We start from the raw sequence: 14,786 nt of genomic DNA, 5'->3' as shown, positions 1-14,786 counted from the left end.
AATCATATATATATATATATATATATATACATATATGTATATGTATATGTATATGTATATGGGAGTGCACACTTTTATTTCAACTTTGCCAATTACAAAAAAGAAGCAAAACTTTACCTGATAATGTTTATTAAATGTCTCTTTGCGAGTTGATGTGTTGGAGGCTAATAAAAGAAAGACTTTAGAGCCATAAAGTGTAATTGTGAGATGACTTGAAGTCTTCCATTTCTCTTCTTCTTTTAAAATAGACCCTAATTGTTAAAAATTAGAATTGGCAGGGCAAATACGATAAGCCAAATGTAATTTGTCTATCTTTTGAGTGGCGACAATATACACTGCAGGAAAAAACTACCTAACATGGAGTAAATATTGCAAAGCACAACCCAAAAAAGTAACATTGAACTAAAAATATTCTATAAGACTTTCAAAAGGTTGCAAATATGTTTTTTTATTGAAAATAAACACATGCTACATTCTAGAAATGACAAAATGGGATGCTATGCCGATTTTGTTGGTTAACACGAGCTCTAATTTCACCTAGAGGGGGTGAATAAGTGGTTTGATTAACAATTAAAACAATTCGGTTATAAATGATAATCTTATATTTTCCTGTTTTAATCGATTAATTGAATACTTAATCAATTAATAGAAAACTCTAGTTAAGCGATTAATAGAAGGGTTAATCGATTAACCCTACATATTTTCTTAAAAATCTTTTGTTCTTAATACAACAAAAATAATGATTAATCTGATCTCATATAAACATAAACAGTTCAATGAATATGACTGATCATAGAAATACTCTTTTGCAATAATCTTGGTATGAATGTAATCATATATAACGAAATACGATAATTTTGCAAAAGTAAAAGTGTAGGAAAAAGAAGGAAAGTGACACGCTCAATTTATCCTGGTTCGATTGCCAACCACTGCAATCTACAACTTGTCATCCCCTTCTGGTTTAGGAGATTTGCTTTTAGTATGAAGAAATTGAACGTCTATACAAATACATTTTTCACGAAGAACCCCCTGGACCTAGCTTCTAATGGATACCACACCACTTCTAACTAAGCACTCCCAAAGAGACCTCTTCTTAGACCTGTCCTCTAGCCTAGGATTTATTCCTAAACTCACTTCTTCTTCCAAGGTGATGCCTCATACCCCAAGAGTCAAATTTACAATTTGATCGTATTTTTGTACAAAATTCTTTGCACCTATAATGTGCTAATCATACACTAAATTCATAACCAAAACACCCTTTGATGAATCTCACAATCTCAAAGTACAAATATGAATGATTATGAGATGCAAAGGAAAATCTTTAAAAAGATGAATACTTGAAAACAAAAGTTCTTCAAAGATTCATAAACTCTCTCTTTTCATGTAAAAGTTTCTAGCACCCCTTTTCACGAAAAAACTCTCTTGAAATTTTGTAGTATATTCTTGTGTATCAATCTTGTAACAAGTTAGTTTTCCCATGATAAAATGTAGTTAAAATATCATTCAATTTCAAACTATTTTATATTTAATTGATTTTGTAGACACTTAATTAACTAATGTTTCTTTGAAACATCCAAGATTCCAAAATAAATATGACTTAATCGATTAACGTGTTTCGTATTTGTAAAGACTTAATCAATTAACTTTAACCTTAATTGATTAACATTTTTATGAAAATATTTAGTTAATATTCCACGAATTTCTAACATGATTAATTAATGCATGATTTTGAAAATGATATAAGTTCAACTTAGTTTAATGCATCAAAATTATGTATGAATGTTAATGCACCTAAATCATGTATGAATGAAAATGTCATATGCATCATGTTCGTAATTCTAATATGTGAGATTTATCATTTGGTTCATCCAACTTAGACTCTACCCATTCAAAACATCTTAGAACCCAAAGAAATAAAAATTTACTCTTTATCTTTATTGATCCTCTTGAAGCTTGAACTTGAGTCTTCATGTTATTGTAGTTGATTTGTCCTTACTTTGTCTTTATCAATCTTTAAGCGTTGTTTTCATCAAAATCATGTCAATGCACACTTGCATTCACAATCTCCCATTTTGATGATGATAAACCAATCATGCATATCTTACATCTTCCTTGGATGACAATCAACTTGTTTTGTAGATTTGATTGTTTTGAGATTTGCTTTGAGCTTGAAGGTTAGCTCCCCCTCACTTTGTGCATTTGATATTTTTTTATTTTTCGGAAGCTTGTAATGCATCAAATATCTGCAAAATATAGACAACAACCTTTCTCCCCTTTTGGCATGATCAAAAAGCAATGTTACATATAAAAATGAGCCTAAAATAAAGAGATAATTCAATTAATTTATGGTCTTAATCAATTATGCATGGATTTAGTTGATTAAGCATGTTACGAGTTTACTGAAATTGCAAGTTTTTACTGCTCTGAATCAATTATGTATGTATTTAATCAATTATTAAGTAATGTATATTTCAACAATTCAATGAAGATTTCATGATGTTTCTTTGGGATTACATGTAATGTTTATTATTTATTGAGCAAGTATATCAATTGTATTGATGAAACCAATGTAATGAAACCCGAGCTGGCAATGAAACTAGAAATTTCCCGTATTAGGTTTAACTAGTTTAACCGTCTGGTCGGATCGAATGATTTTTTATATAAAATTAATAATTATTTATAAATTTATAATTTTATGTATATGCAAAATGTTATATAATTAATAATTATCTTGAAGTAAAATATCTATGTCTTTTTTTTCGGATAACAGTAAAACAAAATATTAGAGAAGTGTTACACTTTTTTTAATTTTAAGTGAATTGTGCGGTTCACTTTCTGTATTATTGCAGTTTAACCGGGTTTAAGACAATCAGACCAGAATTTCCTTTGTTCAAAGCAGTCCAACCCTCATTTGGTTAAGACCGCAAATTAGAACCGTTTTCAAGTCCATTCAGAAGTCAAATGAGTCAGACTGTCTGTTCCAATCCTCATAATACTAGATGAACTACTAGGAAAAAGAATAATAGAAATGTGATCAACACAAATATTTCATAAATTCATCCATTTCATACATTCCAAAATCAAAAGTTAATTCAACAAAGATAACATATGCTAAATGATAGGACAAATTGCTAGTGCACGATTATGTCGTCAAGTAATAAAATATAGATCCCACGAGGACTGAAAAGTTCCTTTAATTATAACAATTAATTTATACTTAACTCAAATAAGGAAATAAAAGTGAATTTAGAACAATTGAGCAATTGACAATAATAATTATGCAAATACTAAAAATGATTAAAATCTAATTTAGGAATAGTTCTCAGGATAAGGGTTACTGCCTTTACACTCACAAATCCTTGTTTTGTTCCTTTTCATGAACTTTAAGTTGTGATGGTGAATTGCTCTCTAATATGTGTCATCCTCTCTCGAGCTCCAACACGTGTACTCAATTGAAGTCACACCTACTCTTGTGGTATGGTTATTAATCAAATCCTTTACCTGGATCTTTCTATCCAATCACTTCGTAGTAACCCAATGTGAATTCTAAAAACCCCTAAGAATCCTAATATTACTCTCGTGAATTATGATTCAAGTTTGAATAACTGAATGATCAGATAGTTCGGTTCACCTCTCGGTCCATTCCCAATGTATCTAAGAGGTGTAATTTGTTGGCCAGATAACTCACACGAATAAAACTCAGTTTAATGATTCAAATCACAACACTCAATGAAATAGAAATAAGAATAAGCAATTATTGAATGTAAAATGGCATAGCCCCAATCCTAAAAACAAAGGAAATTACTCACTCATGATGGAGAAGAGAATACCAAATTCTAAAATAGAGAATTGTAAGGTAAAGTGTAAAGTGTTTTCATCATTGAGGGAGAACCCTTATTTATCCTAATTACAAAATATTGGGCTAAGCCCAACAAAACAAATCTAAAAAAATAGGAATATAATATAACATCTATGACTTATTTTGGCCCTTCATTTGGTCTTCATATAGCCTAACACTGAATTCCATCCTCTTGCACTCAATTATACTATTTTTGGCTTTAATCCGTCCAAACTGCATAACATATCAAAAAACACTTGTTCAACCCGAACAAAGAGAAATAAAAGCTAAAAGCAATCCTAATGTTCTAATTATATCCTAAAATGCAAGTTAAATGCAATGCAAATGTAGCTTAATTTCACACTCATCAAATCCCCTCAAGCGTATCTCTTGTTTGTCCTCAAGCAAGTATTATGTTTAACTATTACAATCATGTATGAATGATGATATAGAAACCATGACCCAAAATAACAAGAAATCTCATGTTAGTTTTGAAACAATCCAGACATCAAGACAAGACAATCATAAACAAATTTAATTCAAGCTAAGTCTTTGAGTCATAACAATTGCATGAGTTAGGGTCACTATTCTCTCATCACTCTCATGTGTTTAAATGTCATAGTGTTTCGCTCAGAAATTTTCATGAAAGTAAATTACCATATGCTTGATTATAGATCAAATCGCCACTGACTGTATTTGAATGCATGCAAAAATCAAGAGGTTTTTAATTGGTTGTAATTTGGCCAAGGTGAATGACTTAAGGTGTGATAGTGAAAGAAATGATAATTCAAAAGGCTTAGAAATGTTTCCAAAAATACTTAAACTTTTTAAACATCTGATTGAAGCATTGCGATTCTCTTAATAAGCCTTACTTATCATATGATCTTTTCTCAATCAACCTTTTTCTTTACAACACACTTTTTTCAGTCCATTCTCTTTTAATATACTTTGTATTTCTTCTTTTTTTGTTGTTGAGATTTTCTAAAAGAGATGGGATGACATTTATTTCTTTATTTATTTTCTTCTTCACCTTTGTATGGATTCTTTCATAACACATGACCTTTTTACCTTTCTCATTGCTTCAACCAAACATCATAAATTACCCCAAATCCTTATTTGAGTAGCTATGAAAAATCATTAAAGTTCAGGCTAAAAAGTGGGCAACTATTGAGTTTTCCATGCCTATACCAAGCGGTTTAAGATCAAAAGAAAACGTCCTAATTGCTTCTATCATTTTAATGCATACATACAAACTTCAATCTTTAAAGGTCACAAATCAAGTTCTAGAATGTACAATCATAGAAAATTATGCACTCATGAAAGAAGAAAAAAAGGGTTTTATGCAATTGTCAATTCAAATCAGAACCCTTATTGTGTTTGGCCCAATTTTCTCACATTTGGTACATTCAACATAAGTTATTGATGAGCAATATATTACACACTATTCATAGCCTTAATTTAGCATGGTTGATGATTCTTGGTGCCTAATTGACTTTGTTTCATATGGTTTAGTGTTTTAGACTTTATTAGACTAATATTCCTAAAATGAGTTAATTTGGGATTATTTGGCCTGATTAAATCTATTATCATTTTCAGATCACATTTGACATCAATGGCATTTTGGGAATTATGGAAGTCGAGGATATGTGTTGAAGTGAAAATTGTATTTTTATTTTAGGAGTTTTTTTATATTTTAATTTAGCTTTGGGCCCATTGTTTAGGCCCAATTCAGTTTTATGTGTGTTGGAGGGGTTAAATTCGGATTCCCCACTCCAAACACACACACTTCATTTCACCCTCATTTTTAAAATACACTACGTTTCCGTTTTCCCTCTTTTTGCTCTGCTAGGGTTTCACTTCTTCTTCATTTTTTATTTTCGGTTTGTTCTTCCATTGCCATGGAAGGCTAAATTTCTGGAGTAAGTTCCTTAGGTAATGTATCACAACTGTTAAGGTTTTGTTATTAATGCATTTTCAGTTTCTTTATTGTTGATTTCTTCTATATTATTTATGAATATGGTTTGCTTAATTTTGTTTCTTAGAAACTGGTTGGTTGAATTTATCTTCACTTAGTTGATTTACTCTCTCTAGTGCATGAATGCTTAGTTCGTGTGAATTTGTTAATCGTTTCATGCTTATACTGATTTCGCCTAGTTAGAGGTTTAGGTTCTAGAACTTTGAATTGATTATCGCTTAGTTAATTGATTCTCAACAAATTCAGAAGTTAATGGTTGGAATATGAAAATAATCTTTTGAAACCGAGGATTGAGTTATGAACAAACGAACCAAAGGGATTTAACCATTTTATTATATTGCTTAACTATTGTTTCTGAATTTGATTTATGTTCATACTATCCAACAACAAAAAAACCCTTGTGTGTGAGTATAAGGTGTTTGAAGCTTTGCTTGAAAGATAATCCTTGGGAAACGACCTAGGAGTCACTTCTTAGTACTGCAGTTTTAATTGTTATATTATTTGTATCGGGTACGACCTCGATCAGTTATGAAACAAAGATCTTTATTTAACCATATTTAATTCACAATTGTCTAATGTAATGTCTTTCATGTTATTATTCCATCAACAATTTTTTTCTTCAATAGGGGTCATAGATCAATAATCATTATTCATGCATATTTTTCATCTAAAGAGCAGACAAAAAACACAAAGAACAAATTAGAGAAATGATGAGATATGAAATATATGCGAAATGCATGATAATATAAATATTTAACGTACATAATTAAAATCTATATGGTATGTATGACATGAATGAACTATCTAAATGCAAAACTCCCTCAAGCTTAGAAATTTATATTGTCCCCAATGTAAAAAACAATAAGAGAAAGAAAGAAAAACTCACGGGTTAGGTAGGAAGTGTCCTTAACTCATGTGCCAATTGTAGGTGGTTGACTTCATTTGGTGTAGTAGAAGTACCTGCAAAAGAAGAGAAAAAAGTCTCAAATGACCCATATGTCCCAGATGGACTATGTACAATATCCTATTTGAATGATGTTGTTAATATGCCTTGTCGTGTTAGCACTTTTCCATGTAATATTTTTTATTTTTATTTTTCTAGAGTTTATGATTTTTGTGTGGCGGACACTATATACATCCCCTTACAAAGGCTCCAAACTCAGGGAGGCACTAAAGCCGACACTATACCACTAAAATTAATGAATTAAAGACAAATGTACCTCCAACGTGGGTTGTCTCCCACGAAGCACTCGTTTAACGTCATTAGCTTGACGGTTGATCTTTGTAGCTCACGTAGGATCCAAGAGAGCTATGTTTGTTTGTTTCTCCAATCGTTCATCTGCTAGATAATGTTTCAACTTTGACCATTCACCTTGAAGTTTCCCTTTTCCTCATTCCATATCTTAACTGTTCCATAAGGGTAAAACCTTGGTAACTCTGAACGAACATGACCATCTAGATTTTAGCTTCCCTGGAAAGAGCCTCAACCTAGAGTTGAATAGGAGAACTAGTTCTCCTACATGGAGTTCTCAACGGAGTATGTGTTTGTCATGCCATCTTTTGGTTATTTCTTTGTAAGTGCGAGCATTCTCATAAGCATCCAACCGCAGTTCTTACAACTCTTGCAGTTCGAATTCCCTCTTTTCTCCAGCAACTTTCATATCAAAGTTTAGCAATTTGATTGCCCAATACGCTTTATACTCTAGTTCCACTGTAAGGTGGCAGGGCTTACCATAAATCAACCTGAATGATGACATACCAATATGTGTTTTATATGCAGTACGATAAGCCCATAAAGCATCATCAAGCTTTAAGGACCAATCTTTCTTGCTCATAGGCATTGTCTTCTCCAATATGCTCTTAATCTCACGATTTGATACTTCCACTTGACCATTTTTTTAGGGTTGTAAGGGGTACCAACTCGATGAGAAACATCATACTTATTCAAGAGGTTTTGAAAATGTCTTTCAATGAAGTGTGAGCCTCCATCACTAATAACCAGCCTCAGGACCCCAAACCTTAGAAATATGATCTTGGTAAACATTTTGATTATCGTTTTAGCATCATTGTGTGGAGATGAAATTGCCTTCACCCACTTAGAAACATAATCGATTGCCACCAAGCTATACTTGTTGTTGTTTGAATTAGGAAAATATCATATATAATCAACTCCCATTACATCAAATATCTCCACCTCAAGAATGAGGTTCATTGGCATTTCATGCCTTTTTTATATATTCCCCACCTTTTGGCAATAATCACATATGAGAACAAAATTCCTTGCATCTCTATATATGTGTAGTCAATAGAAACCACATTGGAATACCTGTGCTATTGTTTTTGAAGTATTGGCATGGCCTCTATATGAGGCAGATTTACAACAACTCATGACCTTTGACACTTCTTCTTCTGGAACACATCTTCACATAACCTAACACTGAATTCCATCCTCTTGCACCCAATCTTTACTCTTTTTGGCTTTAATCCATCCAAATTGTACAACATAGCAAAAAAACACCTGCTCAACCCGAACAAAGAGAAATAAAAGCTAAAAATAATCTTAAAGTCCTAATTAAGTCCTAAAATGCAAGTTAAATGCAATGCAAATATAGCATAATTTCACACTCATCACTAAACACCAAAGGAAAACCATAATTTAAAATACATAGTCATAAAGTACATAATCAACAATGACAAACAAGACACACCTCCTATAACTAAACTAAACAGGACTACTTATTATTGCCATAACTAGACTAGCTACAAGGATGTGGTTGAGAAAAGCCTCCAAAGGTCTAGAAAAGAATGTTGACATGATCAAACTATGCATTAGTTGCTGACTCTTGTCTTCCAAATTCAGCCATGACCCTATCTTCCATTGCTTGCATTTTATTATCAATGCGTTCATTAAGGCGTTGTTCCATAGAATCCAAATGAGCCAAACTAAAAGATGGTTCTTGAGGCATGTTAGGAGCCTCATCAGGTTGTGGTGCTTGGTTTTGTTCAGCTGGATTTGCATCATCTTCCTCATCTGAAATCTCAATAATAGTCTGCTAGTCTTCCTGATACATCCACACTCCACCATATTTGTGAATACTCATCTTGTGGATCAAACTATCATGAATAAGATACTCATTGGGATTTACAACAATTATCTCCTCATTGCATGTGTCTATCCCAATATGCTCTATCACATGAGAGATAAAGATCCCATAAGCTAGCATTCTTGATGAAGATGAAGTGATGTCAGACATCACTTTAAGAATATTTGCAAGACAATTGATCATAATTCCTTCCTTAATAGCATACATAAGCTTCAGATTATTACTAGTTGGTTGAGCATGGTATGTGTTTCTCTAAACCAATATGTAGGCAATGAGATAGTGTAGAAGCATATTCTCAACTATCATAGACCCAACCTTTATAAGCTCACCTTGAATATAGTTATGCAGTCCTCTAAGGTAAGACTTATACATCTCAATGTTGTCATGAGAACTCCATAGTTCTTTCTTGCAATCGCCTAGAGGAGAGTCATCACTATCCAAGCCTCCAACTTCTAAAAATAACTCATCATCTAAGATAATCAACCTTCCTTTAACAATATTAACATTTTACCCATCCAGTGGAAATTGGAATCCTTGCTCCACCATCTATTCCATATTAGCATACCGGATATAGGTTTGCTTGCAGCACATAAACTTGGCTGACCTTTCTGCTTGTAGAGCAGGGGCATAGTAAGGATCTCTCTCAACACTAACTCTACCACCTTGAGTGGAGGAGGAACCACCACTGTCCAAATTTCTCTATTGCCCAGGACGAAAAAAGAGAATGGTGAATATCAGAAGTATGCTTCACTCCCCTTAGTCTCCTATAACTCATTTTGGCAATTTTATTGATGGTTAATTGATTGACATTTTTGGGGTTAAGTTTTCAAAATAGGGCAAATTCTAAATTAAAGAATTTGGAGAAGAAATTTATGGAATACAAAGATAATAGGTTATGTGAAGACAAAATTAGGTAATGGGTTTTCAAATGTGTATATATCATTGTTAGTGGAACTTTGTTTAATCAATTAAGTACAATGCTAATAGATTAACATATTTGAAAATTTTGTCCAGATAATCGATTAAGGGCCATGTTAATCGATTAAAATTATTGAAAAATATTCACAAGTGATTGATTAAGGTTTGTTTAATCTATTAAGATGCTTAAAAATAGCCAAACTAATTGATTAACAAGGTGAATAATCGATTAAATACATAATTTTCATAGCTTTTAACATATTTCGGATTTTGCTAAGGGTTTTCTATGATCTAACTAGACATAACATATCCTAGACATTGATCAATCACTAATAAGGATACCAAAACATATAAGAATATACACAAGTAAGTATAGCATGCATTTAAGCAAACAATATAAGCAATGAATAATGTTTAAAAGATTCATTGAATTTTAAGCAAATCTTAGATACAACTAACTAAGATATGATTCATCAAGAATGCCTACTTCTCTTCTTAATATGAAGAAATTATCTCTAGGAAGTAGCTTAGTAAGGATATCAACTAGTTGCTTTGAAGTGTCCGCAAATTCAATTACACAACCACCTTTTTGAACATGATCTCTTAAGAAATGATGCCTAATTTCTATATGCTTGATGCATGAATGCAGAACGAGATTCTTAGATAGGTTAATGACACTAGTATTATCAAATTTAATATGTATTTTATCAAGAATAGACCAAAATCTAATAATTGTTGCTTCATCTAGAAAATTTGAGCATAACACACACCAATGGCAATGTATTCCACTTCAGCAGTTGAAAGATCAACAAAAGTCTGCTTCTTAATATGCCATGATACTAGTGAGCTACCTAATAGGTTACATGTATCACTAGTACTTTCTCTATCCATCTTACATCTAGAAAAACTAGAATCGAAATAACCTACTAAGCTCAATGATGCATCCATATGATACCATAATCCCATGCTTAATGTTCTATTTAGATATTTCATTGTTCTTTTGGTAGTTGTGATATGTGATTCTTTAGGATTAGCTTAATATCTAGTACATATGCAAACACTAAAAATAATATCTGACATACTTGAAGTTAAGTAAAGTAAAGAACCGATTATTCTACGTTATTTTGCTACCTCAATAGAGTTGCCTTTCTCATCTTTAAGAAGATAACATGTAGTTGTCATTGGCGTTGAAGCTTATTTAGCCTTTTCCATATAAAATATTTTTAGAAGCTTTTTGCAATACTTTGTTTGATGAACAAATATCTCATTGTTCATTGACTTGATTTGTAGCCTGTCGCGCCCTGATTTTCGGCTGCACAATTGATTTAGAGTCGCCACTACATTTTATAGTTAAAATGTAGAAAAATATTTTAAACCCAATTACCTTGGGTTTTTGGATTTTTGATATTCAGGTTCGGGAGTCGATTACAAGGTAGGAAAGGTATTAACACTCTACCCGTCCGCCTTAGACGGTACCCTTCACTAAAATATATGACTTTATTATTATTATTATTATTATTATTTATTATTATTAAATTATCTAGTTAATTAATTAATTTAAATGAAAAAAACTATTTATTATTTTTTTAGTTATGTCTGACAAGATGTACCTTGGTCCTACGTATCCCTATTAAGGGAATCAAGACTTACGTAGTTTTTAGGTAGAAAAAAGGTTTGTTGGTTGAGTGTATTTTAATTAAGGAAAATATATATTTTAGTCAAAAATGGTTATTTGGCATGTTTATTTATTGGTGAAAAAAATGTTTTTATTTGGTTAATTTTTGTCATTTATTTAATTAATAAAATAGAATTTAATCGATTTTGAGATTTAATTGGTTGAAAAGAATTGGTGTAGCGCGACCTGTCAAAGATAATTTGAGAAGAAAGAGGCCTCCATGACGATCTTCTCTCTATCTTTGATTAATTCTCAAAATTATTTTATTTTTTGAAAAGTACTTATTGTCATATTTTATTTACAAAAAAAAAATGGTTCAAATTTTTATTGACATGTGATTTAAAATTTTATTATAAAAAAAGATTTTTTTTATGGATTATTAAATAACCAAGGTAAAACTTGATTTAATTAAAGAATGCACCAAAGTAATTTGTTTTATAATTTAATCATTAACTAAATTCTTTTTAGGAGATTCTTACTCTTTATTAATAATTGTTGAATAATTATAGAAAGCAAAAAAAAATTAGTTGCTAAAAAAATTTAAAAACAAATTACTAATTATTCATTAAAAATAGTGAGATTCTATTATTTTTGGTGTTTACCTATTATCCTTAAAAAATTTCAATTTTTGTGTATAATATCATTATTAGATTTTATATGATAATTATTGAATTGTTAATGCCCAATTTATTTTTTAAAGATTTAATATTAACACTATAGTATGCAAAAGAACTAATTAGAACCAATTAGAACAAATTAAGATTACATAATTTTATACTGTGGAAGCTGAGTTAGTGTGTGACTTGTCTATGGTATGTGGGACACGTGGCAGAAGGCGGTTGAACAGGGCCCGAGGGCTTGCAGTGCTTGGACACGTGGCAGAGGATGATACGCAGGAAGCAGGATGCACAAAGCTGTGTGGTGGGTGCGTCTGCACGGAATCCTGTGTTCCCAAGAGTGTAGTGATTCAGTGTGGTTGGTCGTAGTGAAACTGCGTGAAGATTTCACATATGATTGGTCAGTTATGGAGTCAACATGATGGAGAATGGAGTATGTAGATCCAACGGTTGTGATTGAGAAGCGCGGCGAGTGCACGACGCAACTATGGGTGCGACTGTACTGGTTCACTCCGAATAAAAAAGTTTTTTCTCTGTCACAGTGGCAAATTATTCTTTTTCATTTTTGTAGAGATTTTTCAGTGTTTCCATTGTGTTTTCTTATATTATCCCTAGGATCTATTTATAGTGAAATTTCAACCACTCAATCCCAAAATTTAAGCTTACCAATTTTCAACTCTAGATAAATCTAATCTCTTAAATTAAGAGATCTTAAAAGAAGTGATTTGACCATCTTATTTTAATAATTTTTCTCTTAACTCATTTTCAAATTAGGTTGTTATTGTATTTTACTTATTTTAATTAATCTAAAAATATTTATAAAAATGGATAAAATAAAATTTAATTATTTTTTATACATTTAATATTCAAAATTTCGAAAAATCGAAATAAAAAAGTAGAAAAAAAAATTTCCTCTTCTTTTCCTCTTTTTTTAAGAAAAAGAATGTAGGCTCATAGTGGCACAAAGAGCTGTCAAAACGGACTGGCCCGATTGGGCCGGCCGACCAAAGCCCGAAAATTTATAAGGCTTGGGTATCATTTTAGGTACTTTTTATTAAATCTAGGAGTTTTAGCCCGGCTCAGACGAACTATTATAAATACAGGCTCGGGCCGGGCTTACCCGGGTGGGTTCGGGCTATCAGTATTACTTATATGTTTTAATCTTTTTTGAGACTTTTGCCTCGGTTATAAGCACTAAATGAAAATTTACAAAACAACTTATAATAAAAAATAGATAATAATATTATGTTATTGTGTATTTAATTAGATTTAACTTTTACCAAAAAAATATAATAAAGAAAATAACGTTTACAACAAAACTAAAATCAACACAAATTGTTTATCATAGAAAATTCCATACAACCAAATCTAATATAATAGTTCACAATGAAAGTGTTGACAAAGAACATACAAAAGATATTATCTTTGTTAGTATCCAAATGTTTATATATTAAAGTGAATTTACAAATTATATTGTGTTTGAGAGTGACAGTCAAATAGAGATGAGAGATTTAATAAAATAGTTATGTTAAAAATCATATATGTGGACTTAACATCACGTCTTAACTCAAACACAATGCATTATATCTATAAGTGATAAGTGCCAAAAGTATACAATTTTCACCATCATTTTATGACACATATCATATACAAATTGTAGAAAACCAACTTAAATTAACACTTTTTAGGTAAATTTTGCATGATTAGTTCCTTATTAGTTCTTGTCCAAGTTTTCTTTGAGTTTTGTACAAAATTGAATATTAAAGAATAAATTCAAAGTTGGACAAGGATTCAAGCCAAAATTCAAGACAAAAGCTCAAAATGAATTGCTAAAAGTAATCAATTTAAAGCATGGCATGCTATGTGCTTAATTTGGTTACTTAGCCTTGAAGAAAGGTAGCTTACTTCGTCTTGAAGAAACCTATGTTAAGGTAGGCCAAGCAACTCGCAAAAATCAAACGCTTACATTAAATTAAAGAAAACAGCCCAAAAGTGTCAAGCAACCAACAAAAATCAAGTAACAAACCAAAGGAAAAAATGTTGCTTCACCATGAAGAAATCAAGCACAAAGCTGTCCAGCCAGGCACCAAGCACCATACTAGGTCAAGTAGGCACCAAGCACCAAGCCAGGTCAGCTAGCACCAAGCACCAGGCCAGGCCAGCTAAGCTGTTGAAACATGCAGCTGAGCGTGGAACCAGTCAGCTGAGCGGCTGAAACATGTAGCTGAGCGGGGAACTAGGTCAACCAAGCTGCTGAAACATGCAGCTTAGCGGGGATACGGGTGGGCTAAGCGGCTGACGCACCAGAAAAGTGTTTTTTTGGTCAAATCATGGAACATCTTACTTTTTTTTTTGCTTAAAGGCCAAGAACATTAACAATTTAAAGATTTATGTCTTATTTATTTGTGTTACTTTTTTAGATAGTCAATAATGATTAAATATGAATTATGTGTGTAAAAAAACTCTTATACATTGCTTTTTTAATATAGATATGTTTGAATGTATGCGTGAAATTTGCAATGTTAATAGGAAAATTGTCACTCCGAGCCAAGAAACTGAAAATATTCATTGATAGCTAATTTATACGTGAATCATTGATTCTCATTTGTAAAACATTTTAAATTCATTCTAAATTCTTCCTAGTTGATTCCTCTTCTTT

General features: G+C 31.6%; 1 pseudogene; it reads left to right on the top strand.

The window, feature by feature from the left end:
- LOC109325599 overlaps positions 12,320-14,786 on the top strand; it is an 8,554-nt pseudogene continuing 6,087 nt past the window's right edge.

The sequence above is a fragment of the Lupinus angustifolius genome, chromosome LG02 (genome assembly GCF_001865875.1).
Source record: "Lupinus angustifolius cultivar Tanjil chromosome LG02, LupAngTanjil_v1.0, whole genome shotgun sequence".
Classification (NCBI taxonomy): Eukaryota; Viridiplantae; Streptophyta; class Magnoliopsida; order Fabales; family Fabaceae; genus Lupinus; species Lupinus angustifolius.
Note: the sequence above shows the minus strand (reverse complement) of the source record. Positions and strands in the feature narration are given on the sequence as shown.